Consider the following 7,138-nt stretch of genomic DNA (forward strand, 5'->3'; position numbering starts at 1 on the left):
TCAAAACTGGCTTTTCCATTCCTTGTAAGACATGTTTGGGGACCAAGAACTAAATACATTTACCAAGATCAACATGTTAGCGCAATCTGATTTCTGTTAATTGTAAGATTTTATTTTGAAGAAATTAGGGGATTGTCTTCTTTATTAGCTACTAGAATAATAATGAAGGTTGTGTTAAATCTGCCGCCAAGGGAATTACAATGCAACTAGGAGTCTCACAAAACTTCAAAGTTCGATTCAAGTATAAATTAGATAACTTTACTAACATATGCACTACATTATAAGCTTCAATTGGATTTTAAGCAATATCTGGCTAGATATCCATGGCAATGGTTCTTATCCTCCGTGGTACCTCATTCAACTCCTTCGAGCATACATTTATTAAATTCATAGCACCCCATCAATACCATACTCAGTACTTGGGGAATAGTAGTGCAAGAAAAAGTTCTAGCTTTGTTGCCCTTGCTTATGCCTCCAAAGGCGAGGAAGATAGACAGTCGGTTATTGGAGCCATCACAAACTCTCCTTGTTCATTTGTAAAACAACAGCAACTGTGACATTACCATTTAAGTATGCATCATCGAAATTTCCTTTAATTGACTAGGTTTTAGCGAAACTAGATTTCGAGAGTAGGTGCTTGCTTCAACGTTCTCATGACTCAATACCAGGTTAAGAATTCTATATACATATTTTGCGCTTCTTGGATGATTCTAAAATCCACGAATGTCCGCGTCATTCAATCACGAACATTTTTAAAATTCGCAATTGTCCAGGACATTCAATCACAGACAATTTAAAGTCTGCGAATGCCCGAGGCATTCGATCACTAACATTTTAAAGTCCGCGAATGTCTGTGGCAATCGCAAATCCAAGGACTTTTGTGAATTTGGATTTTCATTGACATTTTGGTGGATTCTAGAGTAAAAGGAGAGCCAATTTGTAAACAAAAAATGTGTGACTTTCATTGACATTTTGGTGGTTTCTAGTTTAATTAATTAATTAATACCAATAATGGTAATTAATAATAATTATATCACTAGTAGTACTATTATCACTAGAAATGAAATATTTTACTAATATTTCACAAGTATCTTGATATTTCAAAATTTATCTTGATCTTTCAAAGATATATGATGCATGTTCTAACCCGTCTCGTTTATGCTGACGGAATTCAATTGACCCTAATTGCACCATTACAGTAACAACAATATGTATTATTATATTGTTATATAGTAATATATAGTTGCTATTATAGTAATATGTCAATAACTGTTTGACCAGTTGGTTGAATGTACTCACACTATGTTGAATGTAAAGAATAGAGCACATAAATTTGTGTCAATATTTGGTGGTTGTTGTGGTAGTGGATGTTTAGTGATGGTGGTGGTGGTGGTAGTGGAAGTACAATAGTAGAGGATTAGTAATCGTGGTGGTGGTGGAAGTGTTAATTAAAAATAGGCCCTTAAAAACAAATATAATGTTAAAAGAAAGTTTTTGCTTGAGATGAACTTAATTGGATTGTTTTGACTTAATATTATGTTTTCTACCGGTTGAGCTAAAGTAGACTACCTATGTCTTTAAGTAATTTATCAATAAAGATAAAATAAACGAGAGTTGCTATATTTTTTCTTTAGTCATCCTGAGAAATTATTTGGTACTTGAACCCGAAGCGAGGCTTTACTCGCTTGCCCCGGACCAATCGCGTAGTATATCAATTTTTGTCTTATCAATCATATTGATATGAATATCATCTGGGACAGAGCCAAGGGGGTGCGAGGGTGAGCGACCGCACCCCTGGATCCTCCCAAAAAATTTAGTAACAGAAATTTTTGGGACGTTATTATCGGGGACAAATATTAAGCCGTCCCAAGTGACTAGCACAGACCAGTTTTACTCTGTTAGTGACAGTTTTGGCCGTCCCTAATATTAATGTTTCTTGTAGTGGTGTGTTTGCAAATTATTTATTTATTTATTTATGTATATAATTTCGCATCACCTAAGTTGAAATCTTGGATCCGTTTATGAATATCATAATTTAACTTATAGTTTTTCTATATTTAGTAATTCAACCCAATTTCTTGAATTTTTTTGTTTAAGAGACAAAATAACTTCTTGTCTATTTAGACACCTCCACCTTAGAGGTCAAGGGTTCGAGACACGCTGAACATTAAAAAAAAAAACTTTCTAAAAGACTCTCAAGTCTAATTTTAAATGACGAAAATACTCATATTTTGAGAACCAAATGACTCTAAACCCTAAATAGAGGAATTCTATTGCAACCCATTTACTATCCTATCAAATCAATTCAAAAGTCAATTGACTAAATCATTTGCAACCCTATTAAATCAATTCAAAAACTAATTTGCAAATCATTGCAAGGCATTGCAAGCAGTTTACAATCTATTCAAAACCTAAAGTAAAGACAAACATGAAGACAAAAAGAAGACAAACACTGATCTAAATGCAATTATCATAAATCACCTTCCATATAAAAACCATTCAACAAAATATTAACAAACACATTCATTCATCAAATTATTCACATCCAGACAAATCCATACTTTTTTTTCGATTTAGACCAACAGTGTTTTATCATATGAAATTACTTCAACAACTTTCTTTCCTCTGAGTTTTGTCATCTCAAGTAGTTGAACCTCTATTTTTTCAATATCACCGCCCTTTGTAATATTAGAAATAAACTGGAACACGTATAATGCTAATCGACTCTGCAAAGAAAAGACAAGTAATCGAGTTGATAAATAAGCAGAAACATTACTTCTGAGATAAAAAAAAATAATGAATTTATACTTGCGAAGTTTCTCATTGTTGTGGACAATCTACTTGCACTCTCGTTTTTTTTTCAACTCTATCAAATGCATTGACAAAACATTTTTCAAATGAGTTGCAAGACACTGCAAACTCACTGCAAGCCGTTTGCAAGGCTCTGCAAGCTGTTCGCAAGGCTCTGCAAGCTGTTCGCAAGGCTCTGCAAGCTGTTCGCAAGGCACCGTAAGCTCATTGCAAGGCTCTGCAAGCTCATTGCAAGACATTGCAACTGAGTTGATATTCATTTAACTTTAGTTTTAAAACTACTTCAGATATATTGTAAGCTTCTTGCAAGTTCTTTGTAAACTACTTGGAAATTCTTGCAAAGGCTTTGCAAACTCATTAACTGACCCATCTTCTCCTAGAACTTTTATCAAACACCTAATAGTCGTATTCATAACAGTGAGAATAAATGAAAACTAAATTTAAGTTGTTTGAAATAAAACTGAAAAAGATTTCACGATTTTGAAATTTCTTTTGAGATTCAATAAGAACAAGTTTATAATCTGCTAGAAATTGTTTGAAAACTCCTTGCAAGCTCCTTCATGCAAATCAAATTATCTTCAGATATACCATTATCAAATAGAAACAACAGTGAGAATACATTGAGTTATTCAGTTCTCTCGTTCGATAGGTTTTGGAGAAAATCAACTAATCACCTTAAGAGAATCAAAATTAGACAATGAGAAATAATCGTTTCGATTTTTGTAGGTTTCAGTTCCATTTTAGAGAGAGAGATATTAGAGGGAGAGAGGGTGAAAATTTTGAAAATAATTTATATTTGACTAAGGAGGTCAATTATGTATTTTCACCATGTTAGAGAATTAAATAAATGTCACAAGGAGTTGAAGCCTACACAGCTTTAATGAGTCATTTTTAACCAAAGCACAAGTTTTGTAGGAAAGTTTGATCAAATTTCCCTTAATAGGTAAATGTGCCACCGTGTGTCCTGATTAGGGTGAATTTATCTATCAATATCTTTTTCCTGTTTTTGTGTAATCTAAATCCATCAACAAAAACCCACAAATAGTAATCTGATGTGGGAAATTAGAATTTTGAGTATTACCCAAAAGAAATTGATTTTAATACAATGTCGACGTCGCATAGACAAATGTATTCAGTATTGCTTTAGTCTCCCCACTTTCCAAAATTTTGTCATTATAATCGAAAATATGGAGAAAGCAATCTGAACGGTACCTGCAAAATATTTGTATTTTGTTTGGTTAAAACTCTAACATTTATATTTTGTTTAATTAAAAATTCAAATGTTTGTAATTTGTTTTGTTAGAAATCTAATATTTTTGTAACCCTTTTGCAAGTAGTTATATTCGTTATGTAAGTAGTTGTTACTTTTTTTGCAAACCAATTGTAGCTCTTTTACAAACAATTGCAATTTTTTTGCAAGCTTAAGCAATTCTAATTTTTTTGCAAGTTAAAGCAGTTGTAATTTTTTTGCGAATTGTTACAAATTATGAAACTACTTAAGGAACTAAAGACTAAAGAAATTGAATTTTCACTTTTTTCCAAAACGAAAATTTATATAGAGTTTTTACCGAATTTCCAATTAGTTAGAGCTTAACTTATTTAAAGCGTAGCTTGAAGTTATAACAGGCCATGGCAAAAATAAAAAGTTAAAATTCTAACTAGCATAGAGGTTACGATAAGTTGCCACGTTTGGGTAATATTGCCATCTTCTTGTCTTTCAACTTTCACGGTCATAAAACTAATATTTTAATAATAGTTTCTAGTCTTTGGTACAGGAAGATCCGGTACAGGTGTGCATTAAAAAAGTGAATTTATGTATTTGTTCTTCATTTACTAAATTAGTTCAAGGAGAGAGTCAACAGGATCATGTAACAAATAACTCCAAATATAAAGACTTGAATAATAAATTTAATGTTTTATTCATTCATGTAGTTTTGTCCGATATAAACAAGTCAACCTAGTATTAATCACTACTATCAACATCACCATTAGCATAAAAAACTACAAGATAGATAAATTTTTTTTTGAATGGTCAGTGGCCCTCTAATCTTTGACGTCTAAAGTGGAAGGCTAAACCTCTTACCACTCGAACCAAGGGTTGTTGGCGAAAAAACATAAATTTATTCTCATTATTGTCTTAGTTACAAGCTTTTAGTGATGGCTCAAGATTTCATGAATGAGGAACCACCATTAATGAAGAAGGAGGCAACCTATGTTAGAGTTCACTCCACTCGGCTAAACCGAGTGGATTAGGCTCACACAATTATAGTAATCCTAGTAGGATTAGGATTCCTATTACAACCAAGATTGATGTAGTTTAGATAAACACATACTTAGATATAGTTTTATTTTTCTTAAACTCTTCTTGTAAACCTATATAAAGGATTAGATCCATAATGTAAAATCATGTTATTGTGAATAAAGAAAAGGTATTTACCTATCTCTCTCTCTCTCTCACGATTAACACTTCGCTATCATCATCTTTGGTTCCAACCGAGAAGACTAGGATCAACTCTCGGGATTCAACCGAGTTCTCTAACCTTCTCTCTCGGTCTCACCCGATTATCTTCATCATCATCCTCTCTGTTTCACCCGAGAGGTCCTGCTGCTCCTCTCGGCTTCACCGAAGGATCAATCCTTCTTCATCTTCCTCGGCTCCATCCGAGTTGATTATCAAGAGGTACGTACCTCTTCACATGGTATAAGAGCTAGAATTCAAATTTTTTTTAAGAGATGACTACTCCCGAAACTTCGGAAACCTCTCAAGTTCATCACAACATCAATAGTGGGCCGTTTGATGTCCACCATTCGGATTCTCCCACTACTATTCTTATCACACCACTTCTAACCGGTGATAACTATCCCTCATGGTCACGAGGAATGACTAAAGCCTTAAGAGCTAAAGCTAAGTTAGGTTTTGTTGATGGAAGCATCGAAAAACCAACCGATCCTAATGAACTAGAACAATGGGGACGATGTAATGATCTCGTTTCTAGTTGGCTCATCAATTCCGTTGATCCACCTCTTCGATCATCCATCTTATATGATGAAACAGCCTCCGATATATGGCACAATCTCTATGATCGTTTCCATCAACGTAATGCTCCTAAAATTTTCCAATTAAAGAGAGCGATTTCTTGTCTTAGACAAGACAACTCCGATGTTTCTACATATTTCACCAACCTCAAGGCTCTTCAAGACGAACTAAATTCCTTGATTCTAACCGAGCCTTGTACATGTGGACATGGTCGTTCCTTACTTGAAAGAACAAATCAAGATAGGGCCATGGAATTTCTTCAAGGACTTAACGATAGATTTTCATCTATTCGGAGTCAAATTTTATTGATTGAACCCTTTCCTTCGATTCTTAGAATCCATTCACTTATTAAGCAAGAAGAGGTTCAACAAAACTTAGTCACTCCTATGAGTATTGACTCCAACAACTCGGCCCTTGCCGTTGGAAACAATGAGTTTAAACAAACTCGTTTTAATGGAACCGAGAGACAACGTACAAAACGTCCTCGTCCCTTTTGTGAAAATTGCAAAATCCATGGTCACGATGTTTCCTCTTGTTACAAGATACATGGGTATCCACCCAACTATGGTCAAAGAGGACGAAACCGTACCCGACAAGAGACCATCAATCTCTCGGTTTCTGACAAAACCGGCCAGGAGGTGCCTTCAGCAACATCCTTCACTAATGAACAATACCAAGGCATATTGGCACTCCTTGACCGCAATAGGCAACCGTCCACAACCAATTCTCAAGGCAACACCAACAAGGACCCTCTAATCAACCTTACCGGTAAGTATTACTCTTCTTTTCATCCTCCTTGGGTCATTGACTCGGGAGCCGCCAAGCATATTTGTTCGAATATATCTCGATTCTCCTCTTATTCCCTTGCACCACCGGATTTATACATCCGTTTACCGGACGGTTCACGGGTAAAGGTTGAACATATTGGTATTGTCTATTTTTCAAATAGATTTTATCTTGAAGATGTTTTTCACATTCCATCTTTTCAATTTAATTTTATCTCTATTTCTCAAATCTCTAAATCACTTCGTTGTACCGTCTTATTTGACCGGAATTTGTGTCTTTTTCAGGACCGAACAACGAAGACGGAGATTGGGCATGGTAGCCTTCATGATGATCTTTATTTCCTTCGCACGGAGCTTCCAATTTTTTCAATTTCTAGTCTTACTAAAGATAGTTCTAGTAATGAGTCTTTTATTTTATGGCATTGGCGTTTAGGCCATCCATCTTTTAGTCGTTTTCAATATTTCCATTCCAAACTTCCTTGTTTGAATTTTAAATATTTATCTA

The sequence above is a fragment of the Eschscholzia californica genome, unplaced genomic scaffold (genome assembly GCF_041429995.1).
Source record: "Eschscholzia californica isolate CP2 unplaced genomic scaffold, dmEscCali1.0.p SCAF_4, whole genome shotgun sequence".
NCBI classification, from domain to species: domain Eukaryota; kingdom Viridiplantae; phylum Streptophyta; class Magnoliopsida; order Ranunculales; family Papaveraceae; genus Eschscholzia; species Eschscholzia californica.